General features: G+C 43.6%; 1 pseudogene; it reads right to left on the reverse strand.

The window, feature by feature from the left end:
• Positions 1–3,526: 3,526 nt before the first annotated feature.
• Positions 3,527–4,527, reverse strand: LOC120278547 (annotated as a pseudogene).
• Positions 4,528–14,334: the final 9,807 nt, after the last annotated feature.

Genomic DNA, 14,334 nt, shown 5'->3' on the forward strand with positions numbered 1-14,334 from the left:
GCCTTTGTTTGAGCAGGTCGAAGAGAAGAGTTCTCCCGATCATGACGACGAAGGGAATTCATTCATATATATAAGCCAAGTTTAGAAGGATTGACCGCCTCTTTCCCCTCTGCCCAGGCCCACGGATATCGCACGGGCGGGTTTTATTGGGAAACTGAAGCAGGGGAGAGAGTCTCATCGTGAGTTAGGACATCAATCGATCTAATGGTCAAAGCCAGGAGGTTTCCATACTTAGTTTCGAAACATCTACCGCCCCATCCGGGTAAAGGGATTCTGAAGCCACGATACCCCCGTTACCAGTGTCAAGTAGAGGATGTACAGATGCCCCTGGATTAAAACAAATGAAAAGGGCTTGGGGGCATACCACTCCCGATAGCAAATGATCAGAAAGGAGTCACCCTCACCCTCCCGGCAAACGTGGTTCAAATGATGATGAGTCATGCTCAGTTCAGAGGTCACCGCAAATTCAAGCCACCAAATACTCGACTGGGTCAATGGTTTGAGCACATACAAAGAAATGCTCCTAAATTTCCCGCTCCAAAATCAGTTCCTCTAGATCAAATGACACGGAGTCAGAAGCGAAGATGGCAAATGAGGAATTTGATAGCTCGGAGAATGAAGGTTGAGTACTCTGAGTCAACAGGGCTAATTGGAAAGTCAAATAACACCGACGCTAAGGAACAACCTTGGGAAAAGAAGCCAGAGAAACAACAGACCCAGGATGTAGATATGAAAGACTCCGGGACTTTTAAGTCAGTAGGAAAACCGCGCTTTGCTTTGACAGGAAGGAAGATTCAAATGATAGGGATGATGATCTATCGAAGAAGGTGGTCCTCAAGTTTGGGAGTCTTCCTCCAAAGGTATTTGGTAAACTACGTCTTACCCTTGGTATTTGGTCCAAAGGAGAATCAACCCGAGGAACTGGATGAGGATGTGGAATAAAATGACTCTCCTCCAGTTGCGGAGATTGCAGAGGTTGATTTGGATCTGGAGCCAACAGACGGATCAGAGGTGAGCTGGGAACCTGGTTTTTTTTTTATTACTGACACAACCCTGATTACGATCCAAGGCTCTCGTGCTAAAGGACAACCAGTAATTGGAGAAAGCGGAGAAACTTCTAAAGGTCAGACTCCGTCTCTTCAAGAGACCAGAGCCAGTAGAGTGATTTTTGAGAAGGCACCAGACGAAATAACCAAGCATTTGAGGCCTCTATACATCAGAGCTCACATCGATGGAAAGGCGGTGTCTAGAGTCTTGGTGGACAATGGAGCCATAGTAAATATACTGCAACTCAGAATGGTAAGGAGGCTATCCAAGTCCGAGCAAGATTTTATCCCTTCCGAAGTCTTAGTTACCAGCTTTGATGGTGGCGTGTCTCAAACAAAAGGGATCATTCTGGTGGATCTGACAGTGGGTAACACCACTAAAGTCAGCGCCTTCTTTGTGGTAGATGGAACAGTGGCATATAACGACTTACTGGGTAGAGATTGGATCCATTCAAATTGGTGCATCCCCTCTTCGCTTCACCAGTTCCTAGTATTCTGGAATGACAAGAGCGAGATTGAAATTGTTTTGCCAGATAATAGGCCCTTCACAGTAAATGCTAACTTGGCAGAGGCGCAGCTCTATCACAGGAATGTAGGACCTTTAAGACTCCTACGGCCAGATGGTGAAGGGAGACCGATGAGAGCCAGTCCAATCATCGATGAGGTTGATACACCCACTTTAGAACTTGTGTTAGAGATGTATAGGTCATCGGTAATTTAACTGTTTGTCCCAGAACCAGATCCAGATGGTAACGATGACTAAGCCTCTCACAAAGGCTCAAAGGGCGGAAGTCACGGCCTTATGACAAAGAATCGCAATATATACTGCAGAAAGGCAAGCATGGCTCTATCGCCTGGCTGCCACGGCTGACTGTGTCTTTGAAGATGAGAGCCATAAGCAAAATTCACAGGCCTATAAGTTTTATTCTCTTCCACCAGCACCTAAAAAGATGAAAGAAGTTCAAGATCCACTCCTTGAAGTCAGTCTCAGAGATGGAACAGAGTCACGACCCACTTTCATTAGTAAGCTCCTCTCAGAAGAAATAGCAGAGCCAGATGGTCGCATTGCTTATGGAGTTCAGGGACTCTTTAGCGTGGGATTACGATGAGATGCCCGGCTTGGATAGGAAGTTGATAGAGCATAGGCTTTCCATCAAGGAGGGATTCAAGCCGTACAAGCAACTACTGAGAAGAATGGCTCCTTATATAATTCCTGCAGGTCGGTATGCCAATTTGTTCATAATTCACTAGACAAAGCGGGCCTAGATTGCAAGTTTAGACCCCCGAAGGTCTCTCTCCTCTCTTCTATTACTACTTCTTTTAGAAGTCCTATTAGTATGGTTGGTTTCGTTTAGTAGTAATGTCATACTACTAAATCGTTGATAGCGTTTTATGTATGGCTGAGAATGCTAGTCTTTTGGGAATGGACCCTCACTTTAGAATGAAGCAGGAACCATCCAATTACAATTGCATGTCTTAACCATAGTGACAGTGACACAGATCCCTTTGATCAAATAGTGGAAGCAGCAATCCATTGCCTCCTGGTATTTCCCTTGCTTTTGGGCGAAGTGCTTTTGTACCATGGCTGTCATTATAGAGTAAAACAGCCGATTCCATAGGCATTCTGGCTTGATGAATGCTATCTTGCTTGATAAATCCCTTCCTTCTTATTGGCTTATTCAACAAACAGTATAACACTTCTTTCTCTCATCCCACTACCGCACTATCCATGTCCTATTCTTATACTATTCTACCTGTTCCGAGAAGAAAGGATGCAGACAAGTTAAAGGAAGACAGGACAAATAGATCTCTCACTTACAAACATATAAAATACCTACGCTGCAAGTAGGAGCCTAGCATTGAAGACAGAAGAAGCAAGGGACTTTCGGAACTGAATAAAAATCATTCCTATCATGATGCCACTAGTTCAGCAGACGATCTCGGAACAGAACACTCACTAGAAAGCCCAATAGCCGATTTGCTTATTAAGATTTTGGCATTGCACTCTATCACTTAGTGCCCCATCTGCCCTCACCTAAGAGACGTACCCCGGCTTCCACTTCTTGTTCTTGGAAGAGCTCCCTGATGCTCCTTTTGCCTTCCCCTAAAAGAAAATTTTTACGTAGAAAGAAAAGAAATAAAGTATATCCCTAGGATGAGGATCTACATTTTATCCAGACAGGCTGAGCCTGTTCATCCTCCTCCTATATGTATACGTCTTCTCATGCACCTTTGCATTAAGAAAATTTTGAAGGGTTATTATGATGCAGTAGCAAAGACTGCCTTATCCCATCAGATTCTAAATTGTTTTCCTTAATGATCTGACTAAGATTACCGGCGTCATAGTTTTTCATACCAAAAGCCTCCAGCTGATCACAAAGGTTCTTCACCATAATAAATATAACGTTAGCCCTTCTTACCAAGTGCTTATGGCCATGTTGTAAAGTCTCCAGGCACTGACACTTACTTGCGGTCGCATGTTCTTTAACTTCCCTCAAACAAAGTAAGCCATGCCTTTCTTTGGTCTGTAATGCCCCAACCAATATATGGGGGCGCGTCTCATCAGCCGGGGAATTGGTTCAATTCGGGGAATCTTTTTTTTTTTTTTAATTGCTCGGGAATTCATTGATAGTCACTTTTGCCAGGTTCTAGGGGGGCTACTCTACTCCTCTTTTTTGTCGATCGAGCCACTTTTCCCTCATTCTACTTGTCCAGCCCTCTTCACGAACTTGTACAATCGATGCCACAGAGATGGCCAACTCTATTATCGAAGAAATAGGGAAATGGGCGACGATTTTGCACCAGATATCCGGAGGTGTGGAAAGAGTAGCTGTAATAAGAGGAAAAACCATCAAAAAATGATGATTGCTCATGGAGGTTTCCACATAAAGACTCTTTGGTTCTGGCAAATGGATCACAATTATAGGTACTGAGAGTATATCGATGGAATGAACGAAATACGAATAGTTAACATAATATGGTCATAGATCTTAGGTTGTAACTTGATCATGAGAGAATTTGTTGATGTTGCACCCATGAAGTATGAAAAGTGCCAAACATTGGGAACTACCCAGGGAGGAGTTAGGAACAGGAACAAGGAGAAGCGAAAACCGCTTAAATACAGGAATCGATTGTATTTCGTCCTTTATTCCCCATAGCAACTGGGGATCGAAAAGCACCAAATTTGATGACTTATTAAAGGAAAGACGAAGTAAGAACATGCTATTGGAGACGTTGCCATATATGTCGGGGAGGCCTCCGTTGATTGTGTATGAACAAAATACGAGTCCAAAGGTAGGGTAAGAAAGGGTTTAGCTAATGGAGAAATTGACTCTTCCGGAAACCAGTAACGCGTAAACCATGTCGAACCAAGACCGATCAATATCCGAACGGAACGGATTCGAACTTCTCCTAGAATAGTTTCCGGTGCGAAAGAAAATTCTTTTAGTAATTCAAAGGATAAATTAATTTTGGGTGAATTCGGGAATGAGGAATGTCAGATAAATTCTTATGTAACTCCTGTACGATAACGAAAAAGTCCTTCGTCCTACACTCATAGACTTCACGTCGACCTAAAAAAAGTAGTAGTGAACTCTTCTCTTCTGCCTTCATTTCACTTTTTTGTCTCAGTGAAGGCGAAAGAGAAGAGTAGAGTGAGGGAGACGACATTAAATCTATTCTGAGGGAACAAAGACACAGTGGTCGAGTGAATTCATGAAGGGAGAAAGAGGAGACCTTCCATTTACACTTCAAAACTACACGTCCACTTCATTGAATAGTGAGTTGCTGTGAGGCAAGTGGAGCTTCAGAACTTGCGTCCACTCCACTAACACAACTTCACAAGTTCAAAAACTAGAAACTCAACCCCCTACAAGGCACAACTCCGTGGGCTTTTTTGTTCACTCTTGAAATATTGAAGGATGCCAACGAAGTCAAATCAAAGTAGTCACCCGTCGAGGCAAGCCCTACGGAAGTATCAAACTTTTAAGCGAAAGGGTGATTTGTTGGCGTCTTGCGTAACAAGGGCAAGAAGAAAGGCGGGGGCGGAGACTCATTTACTTGCGACTGAAGGAAGTAGGGCTCCTATTGAACCGAACAGCCCCCTATTAACAAGTGAACAGCGCAAAGCCTACTGATTGATAGGTTATCTTATAGGAATTGCAGATGTAGAGCTTAGCGTTTGTGGATCTTATATTCTAGTCACGAGCAGAGAGAGCTTGATAGTTATCGTGTTGTAGTCGGTCCTAAAGGTGTTTTCAACATTCAGTTCAGAATGTAAACCAGCAAAAGAATGAAGCTACATTCATTTCTTGAACTTGACACGCGTAGAATGGGAAGGAAGGGCTGACTCTCCGTCTGGCTTGGTCTCGCTCCCTTCCTGCACGCCTGGACGATTTATAATCTCGAGAACCTTTCAAGCAAGACCGCGGGGCGATTTAAAATATGAGTCTATCTTTCCTGTAGTGCATTCCATTCCTCGAGAAAAAATCTCTTCTGGGGTTGGTTAATGAGATTCAAAAACGCTGCTTCCTTGGCCGTGTGGAACATGGATGAGCATTATGTCATTCCTACAAGTGATCCAACTGGAAGAAGTGTTATATGAGGACTTCGAGATTAAATAGAGAATGTTTCTTTCCATTCCTCGTGAGCCGCTTATTTCTCCGAAACAAGAGATCAAAGTTCTTTTTCTCTTTTTTCCCAAAAAGTCGACGGTCTTTGGTGAGCGATCCGCAAGTGCACGGAGTCGTCAAGTAATACCCCTCGTGCGAGCACGAGAGGGTCGTATTCCCTGGGCCCAAGAATCTACTCATACTTCCTCTTTGCGTATTGTCTAGCCGAATGATTCAAAGGGTTTCTCTAATCTATTACTTGAAATAAAAGAACTACAAATGGAGTCTATGATAAGGTAGGGATATAAAATCAGGGGAAAGAAATGGTCACGGATGCGGATTCCCTAGGGGCTACTAAAGTGCAAAGGATGATAAGAATGTCATGCAATTGAAGGTTTGGACCTAGAGATTTCCTAAATTAGATCAACCCGATGGTCACGGCAACTGACCCCTAATCCGGTATAAGTATTGATACGGAATTTCTTCTGATCAAATCCTCATACGATTGCATTAACAAAGGGGAAATCCCTAATTAGAGCCGGAACACGACTTGGTCTAGCCCCTAATGGTGGAGGGGTACAGAAATACCCGATGGTCACGGCGTATTCATACATGAATCCCTTTCAAACTTGGTGTGTCTAGTACAACGGGCGATGGTCATGCTACCAAGTACAACCTAGCGAGTTGGTTTATAGAGTTCTCATGTAAGCAACACATCAAATGCACTAAGAATGAATCACAAAACACACAACAATTGCAATAAACAAAACTAGATCATCCAAATACAAGTTCACCCCTAAGGTTCACCGGCATCCGGTGACCTTGGGGTCTACTCAGTCCATGCAAACAAATACAAACAATAGGTCCATGAAAAACAACTACAAATGGCATAAGAAAACTCCCTTAAACAATAGAAGTGAGATGACAAGCCAAGTGAGGTGGAAAGCTTCCACGGACGCCGCGAACGGGGTGGCTTCCCTTGTCGTCTACAAGCACCCAAAGAAGAGATCGATGAAGATCTGGCCAAACCAAGCTTCTCCCTTTGATTCCCCTTCTCCAAAATGTGTAATCTTGCTTCCTTTGAACTGGTGGAAGTCAGCTCCAAGAACTCCCCCCAAAAGCCTCTTCCAAAAACACCTCCCCATTGCCCTAAAAGTTCAGCCCGAAATATATACCGTCAGGTCCATGCGGGCGCATGGAGCCCGTGAAGCTCACTGTCGTTTCGCCCAGAAAATATGCCGGTGCTACAGTGTTTCTGCTACATTGGTTACGCTACAGTACCGAGGGTTGTGAAATTCCAGCAAACCTCACGGGCACCCACGCGGGCGCATGGAGCCCGTGAAGCTCACAGCCAAATGCCCGCAGTATGAATAGTGATAAGCTACAGTAACGATACATTACTTGGACCCCAAAAATGCAGTTTTTGGTGTTGAATTCATCAAATTTGCATTTTTGAGCTTCGTTTGGCTCTTTTAAGATCTGCAACACCGAAATAACCAAATTACACATAAACGGGCATCAATTCATTAAAATATACACAACTAATACAAGATTAATATGTATAAAATATGTACATTTAGGCGCTTTATCGGAGGGAGGACCTTACTATCCAAGGTAAAGGTAGAAGCAAGAAAAACCATTCCACAAAAAGAAAGAAAAACTCTCATGGAAACTTGAAGGGCTAGAAGCTGCCGATATTAGGACCCGCCCTTTCTTCCGAGTCGCCTCATTAGGATCGGGGGGAGGCTTCTGGAAAAATAGAGTTCGAGGGCACCGCTTGATCAAGTTCACTAAGCAATCCTGACCCGTGAGCTTGTAAAAAGTCTGTTAGGTAGGGAATTCATTTCGAAAAAAAATTTCCATTTGAGATGAGAAGCCCATTATCTGACATTATCACATTAGCATCTTAAGCCGATAACCCGAAGTTTGGCTTTCATGCGTTTAGTCCAAGAGATGGGAAATTTATTTAAGAATACGGTGGTACTTACAAGACTAAAAAAGGCACCAATCCACTTCCTTCATACGCACTGCCTTTCGAGCCTCCGCTTAGCTTCAAAAGAAGGCGCTTAGTACAACGAATGCAGTCTTGGTGCGTCCCACCTCAACTAAGTGCTTGACTTGACTCTCCCCGCACCCTATCCAATGAACAAGGGGAAGGGGAAGGCCGGCCTATCAATGATCGAGCCGCCCTGGAAACTACTCCCGACCTCACCCAACGAGCCAAGTCGAGATGTTGATGAGAAAGTGGGACTAGTCTCAAGCGCCAAAGAGTGCTCTTTGAATGCTACTATTCATCCTTATGAGTTGGTTTTTGGGGGTATAGCAGACTTTGAACCTCGCTGAATCATTAGGTTAAAAAGCTCCAATGCTCTACTAATCGAGCTATACACCCGATTTTTCTAACTCGGGGTGGTGCGGACAAGAAAAATAAAGGAGGGCCCTCGATCCTCTCATCATATCACGCAGGCGCGTGCTCTATATGAGGCTCGCATCATAGGGGAGTCCTTTCCACTCATTGAAGATTCTATCTACAAAAGAAGGTCATGTCTCTTTCCACTCTTCTTTCCCGGCTGGTTCGGACCGAAAAGGAGCGTAACTCTATACTTCGACGCTGTTCCTGGGCCGAGCACTCTTTTCTTTCGTCAAATTTCCGCCTCGACCAACCTCACTAAGGGTGTTGAGGATGGATGAGGTATGAAGTCCGTGCTTGAGTCCTCTTCCATTCTCGTGCACTGGAAGTTGCCGGCCAAGCCCAGCTCAACTCTTCGAGAGCCGGACCAAAAGGAGTGGTGGTTGGTTCCGATTCAAAAATAGTTACTTGTCCCGATTCATAAGCCTTTGTAGTCTTAGTGTCAGCGATCAAATCAACATTCTAAGATCTAAAACGAAGCGCCTCAATCCATCATTTCTTTTTCGTGGTTTCAACCCTCGTGGAAAGGCAGTACAACTCAGAGATAAGTCCGATTATAAAGTTTCCGAGTCTCATGGCTTCAAAAATACGCCTTAATCTGCTTCCAAGCCATCCACTCATAACTTCATCATTCGCCTTTCTCCGCAAGTTGATAGGCTTCGAGAAATCCTAACCGTCAGTGAACCATCGAAACCGCCATTTCACCGCAGCACAACGTAGCGAACTCGAACCGAAGACAAGCAAGTCAACTTCTAAGTCAAGCAAATGGTCATCGGGTCCTATGTCCTTTTGGTCTTGATACCGGACCCCGGATCTTCCAATAACATAAACTAGAACAATCAATCAACATAGCAAGCAACCAAAACAAAAGTTTCAAACTCCTCTTCTCCTAGTTTTCTCAGAGGGTTTATGAGCTGCTAGCTTCAGTCCCTTCCCTCATCAGCACCTCTCTACCTGTAGTTCTCTATCCTTAAAGCCAAAAGCAAAAGCTCCCCGGGATGCTTGTTTGGAAAGCCCCTACTAAAGGCGGGTTCGATTTTCAACTAGTGTTTATGGCCCGCCTTATCGGCCGAATTTCTCCACTATAGTTTTATATATGATTCTCGATCATCAATCATTCAAAAAACCTGGAATTTGGATTCTTTAGGAGACCCATACTTTCTTTCCTAAGAACCACAAATCATGAAGGCAGTAAGTTTAAAGCAAGTCAAGACACTAGCTTTAGTCGACCAGATAGAGCTTTCACCCGTGATGGATTGATGTCAATTTGAAGAGTTTGAAACCCGAATAAGCATGATCTATATTAGTGAGTGAAAAGCCCCTTTCTTTGCATAAACTTGTCTAGTAAAAGACTTGAGCTCTTTAAGTTAAGGTTAAGGACAAGCAGAGAGAGGGAGCAGATTTGGTAGAGAGAGATCCAATATCCGGTCCAGAGTAAAAGAGACGATTCCCTAACGCAAAAGACGGACTTCCATCGCTTCTACTTAAGATCGAGTGTTGATGATCAAGTCCCTATCGAACTCTTTTCCTCGATATTCCGCAAATCAGCCCAAGAAAATCCAAAAGAGTAAGCAAACTCGGAACCCCTGGCTACTATTTTTCATTCCTTTTAAGCATTCAACATCTTTTCAAAGATATTTTGAAATACTGGACAACAAAGTTATTTATTCAGATTCTCGAAAAATCCAGTTAGTCAAACTCCAAACTAAAAGCGGAAAAAGAGGATAAAAACGAGCATGTCAAGCCTAATGAGTGTAAAGGCCAAAGCACAAGCTGGGTTTCCAATTTCGACTTCTAAGATGCAAATAAAACTCATGTTCCGATACCAAATCTTGATCTTGGACAGCTTGCTAAAACTCGATCGGCGCATGCTTCCTTTTTAGGGCAAGGGATTGGGCGGCTAGGCTACTTCTCAAAACCGGTCATGAATCATCTACCTCAGCATACCAAGACAAGGGCTAGGGCTTTATCTGAACAAGGAGTCCGCTGGTAGAAGGGGCTTCCACAGAGTCCGACGAGAGGAAAAACCTATTTATTGGATATAATTAGACTATTTGAGTCATGCACTTAGGCTTCGCCAAGAGAATCCCATCATTCCTCAGATCCGCTGAATCCATTTCTTTCTCCGAACAAAACAATAGAAGAAGAGCCATTCTAAACTCATTGAGGCATTTGAGAATACTAAGAAAGAAGCTAGCAAGGCTTGCACAAAAAGCTTACCTCTATAGTAGGGTAGAATGCTCTCGCTATTTCCTTTTGTCGCTAGCTCGTGCGCATAACTTCACGTGATGATTTTGATTTGATATATACGACTCTGGGAGCAAACCTAATGGGGCATTCTCTTTCTGCCCTCCGACCGGTTTCCCTCCTTTTCAAAGCTTTTGAGGGAGCATCCCTAGGAGGTGCAAAAAGCAACTCATTGGGAGCTCCTGATTTTTAGATAGATCAAGCTATTCTAAGAGATTAGAGTATTATGTCGCTTCACCCGCTCAAGAGGAATAAATGATTGGATAGGGTTTTGCTTATGCGAATGAATTAGTATGTCCGCTTATGCCTCTCTTTTCTTTCCTTGAAATTCGGATACGAGTTTCTCCTCGCCTCTTCCTCTCTTCCCTAAATTGAGAAGGTGGCGAGCTGAGAGAATATTGGTGTATTGGCTTGCAAAAGGGTTCTAACCGCTTATGTCAATTTTTGCAATCGATCCATTCAATCACTTCTAGAACAGCTTGACTATATAGGCATCCCCACCCACATACATCTTCTTTTCTCAAGTGCGCGCTTTGAAGTTAGCCTCAACCGGTTAATTTCTTCGTAAGTCTCTCATAGCTTTCTCTCCCCTTGCCTCTCTCTCTATCTTAAACTTTCCACATGGCACTTGCTACTACTTCATCCGCCTCAAGCTCCCTAAGCTAAGCTCCCAACGCCTCTCGCTCCGCTCGACTTTTAAAACTCTCCTTTGATTGAGAGACAGTCCCATTAGCTTCTCTTTCCTTCTCCCGTAGATCCCCTTTCAAGGAAACATTTTCTTCTTTATCTTATTGTTCCGCACTGAATCTTTTTCAATCATGCAGCTGGAAAAAGAAGTCGATTGACGTATAGTGCCAAAAAGTTGTAAGGAAGAAAAAGGGAGTCGTTAACCCTACTCTTCGTTTTATTCGTATCATACAGCCCGGACTTTTCCGTATGAGCCGGAGGGCATGTCTAAAATATCTTTTGATCTTTCTCCGTAGAGTAGAGTTGATCTTAGGCTTTCGCAGTATGAACTCGGACGATATAGATTTCTTCTGACCAAGACTTAACCGAGGGAAATTGAATGAGCTACTCTTACGAGATAGATCGATTGAATGCTATCTAGTCGCTCGGCCCAGCAGAGAGAGTTAGTGCCTCGATATAAGTACTTTTATTGGAGCAAAGGCAAATCAGTCCCCATATGACCTTCTTTTCTCCCTGCTAGCATGGATGTCTCTTTTTCCTTCCATCGCCCCTTCAATGTCGCTGTCGCTTTCATTCTTTTCCCCTTTTCGAGGGGTCTTACCCTTTTTAGGCCTTTCCTTGTGTCCCCGATGCTTTCATGATTCGGGTTCCTCCTTTAGTTTAATGTTTTACGAGCGTCAAAGCACCCTAACTGATATCTATTACATCATGCACGTAGCCCACTCGGACATGAAAGCGCATTTGGAAACATATGTGATGTAAAGTTGCACGAGATTGAAGCTCCCCATCGATGCTTCCACTCTTGAGATCCCTACTAAAATGTATGTTGAGCTTTGCTCGAATGAGGAAAGTGAATTGCCCCATCTAACGGAGCGATCTCTTTTTGTCTCGTAGCCCCGAATCTTCTCAAGCGGAATCATTGAGTGCCATATGAATGAAAGTAAAGGTTCTATTCTTTCTCTCTTGGTAAGCTTTTTCTTTTCTCTGGACCTATAAGAATAGCAAGCACTCCAATCTCCGGCATAGATTTAGCGAACGATAGGCAGCATTAAATAAAGGAAGTTTCAATTCCTTTGTGGCCGATAATTGGGAAGGTCAGGAGCGCATAGACGGATCAAGTTATTGCATGACGATCCCATTCCCGGCGTCGACCGAGGGTTAGATTGAGATGAGTACAATAAGATAAAGATAGCGCTGGTCGGCCCGGAGCGCGATGTAGTAGAAACTAATGACACCGCCCCTCCCTTCCTCTCATCGATTTTTGTAATTGCCTTAAACAAAGCGGAATGAGCCGCATTTCTTATTTGTTCATTTCTAATGATCAATGTCTTCCCTTTCTGCCTTTTGTACCATTCTCGTCATGGATCGACTTTGAAGCATCAATGTCACACTCAAGCCTAAAGCGTCTCTCTCCTTTCGTCATAAGATAAGGCGTGGATTTGAACCACCTAATGATGATCAAATCATGATCATCTGGTTCTAATTCCATATGCAGATTCTAATTGAAATCAAGACACCGAAGCTTTTTTAGTTCCGTATGATGCGTGAGCCAATTCGAATTCCGGATCCAATCCCCATCTCCCTGAGCTATACCTAACACTTCTAAAAATGTGGATTTGCCCGGACTTATTTAAGAAGGTGAGATGGAGACCCTGATTTGGACCCTCGTGATCGAACTTATGATTATAAAGAACGCGGAGACATAGTCAAACGATCCAAACCAGGTTGAGAGCATTAAAGCTTATTCACCTGAAGCACTCACTTCTACTCCCCGTCTGCCGTCGGGCAAAGGGCCGGAAGCTTCACTCGTGGAGGCAGCGGTCCGATGGAGCCGATTAGATCCACAACCGAGATGGAGCCATCCCTGGAACCCCGTGGAGCGAAGTTATCCCTCCGCCCACAAGAATCCATCTCAGCCCGCAATACAGTGTGACTAACCATGGAGGTCACTCTAAGCCGCTGAATCGACCTCCGAGAAGGAAGAAGAATAAGAGCTACTCGGTCGAGGAACAGCCGTCGTGGCTGCACTCGTCAAGTTACCGATCTTTCTTTTTGCCACGCTGATTAGGGCTTTATTCCCGAGCGCTCTTTAAAATGCTCTTGTGGAGATGGAGAAGCCCCTTTTTAATTTATTTTTATTAGGCCTTGCCTTTCTAATCGGCATCTTTTGATCGCTTTCAACTCTATAATGGCACTATACTCGCCCGAGAAGGTGAAGGTGTAAACTGTCACTCTAACACTATAAGGTATCAATGGACACTATTTTAATTTATCAAACAAAATGAAGTAGGGACCTAAGCAAGAAGCTATGACAATAATCAAAGCTCTTTTTCATCTCCTGCGAATAGCATTTACAAGATAACCTTGGTACACCCCACTAGTTTGTTACCCACTTTACCGATCACACAATTCATTGTCTCTCCTCTAAGGAAGTAAAACCTGAGCATACTCTTTCCCATATCACTTATACTGAATCCAGCTAACCCTCACACTGATTCATCCCCTTGAATAAGGGGTTTGCCTCGTGAGTCTTTCTTTCTTTTGAATTTCCGATGGAGAGACGGGAAGATAGTTAAAGATTTTGATTTATTCAGGGGTGGCTCATTTGAAAAAAATCGTAGTGTTTACTTATGAAGAAGAGATTTCTTATTTTAATAAATAAAGCCGACGCAAGTAAAAACCCAATTCATGCATTAGCTTAGTTCCCCATCTCGTAGAAAAATAATGGTGTTCGCGGTTCAAAAACCTCCTATTAAATAAATGCGTAACATAAGTCGTCGAGGAATCAATCATAGTTTGACGTGCCGGGGAAAATGAAAACAATAGATGTGGTATACCAAAAAGTAGAGGGGGCAAAGCACTCAGAATCAGTAAAAAGTTCGGATCAAGTGGCGGAAGAAATGGTCGATCAGAAATCCGATTGGTTTGAATCGTGAATGAAAGATTTTTCTAAACTAGAAAAACTCGTCAAGAAAGGATCCATCAACATGATGGACACTCGAAACCTTATCTCGGGTTCTGTGTAAGAAGGGAACCCATCTGACCTTTTCAAGAAAGGTGGAAACAACAAAGTGAAGGGACAAAACACTAACATAGCACTTTACGCCCAGAGGAAGATGCTTTCTTTTAGCCTCACGCCTCACGGCTTTCCCCTTTTATAATAAGATAAGCATCCATCTCCCGATCCGTAGCTACTTCTTCAACAATCAACTGAGCTCGGGAAGTTAGGGTTAAGATGTCGACTTATACAGTGGTCTTGTCCGAGGAGATGAAAAACAATTAGAAAAAGGCACAGTGTCGTCTTTTGCTCGCCTCCTTTGCGATACACACCTGG

Source organism: Dioscorea cayenensis, chromosome 16, assembly GCF_009730915.1.
Source record: "Dioscorea cayenensis subsp. rotundata cultivar TDr96_F1 chromosome 16, TDr96_F1_v2_PseudoChromosome.rev07_lg8_w22 25.fasta, whole genome shotgun sequence".
NCBI classification, from domain to species: domain Eukaryota; kingdom Viridiplantae; phylum Streptophyta; class Magnoliopsida; order Dioscoreales; family Dioscoreaceae; genus Dioscorea; species Dioscorea cayenensis.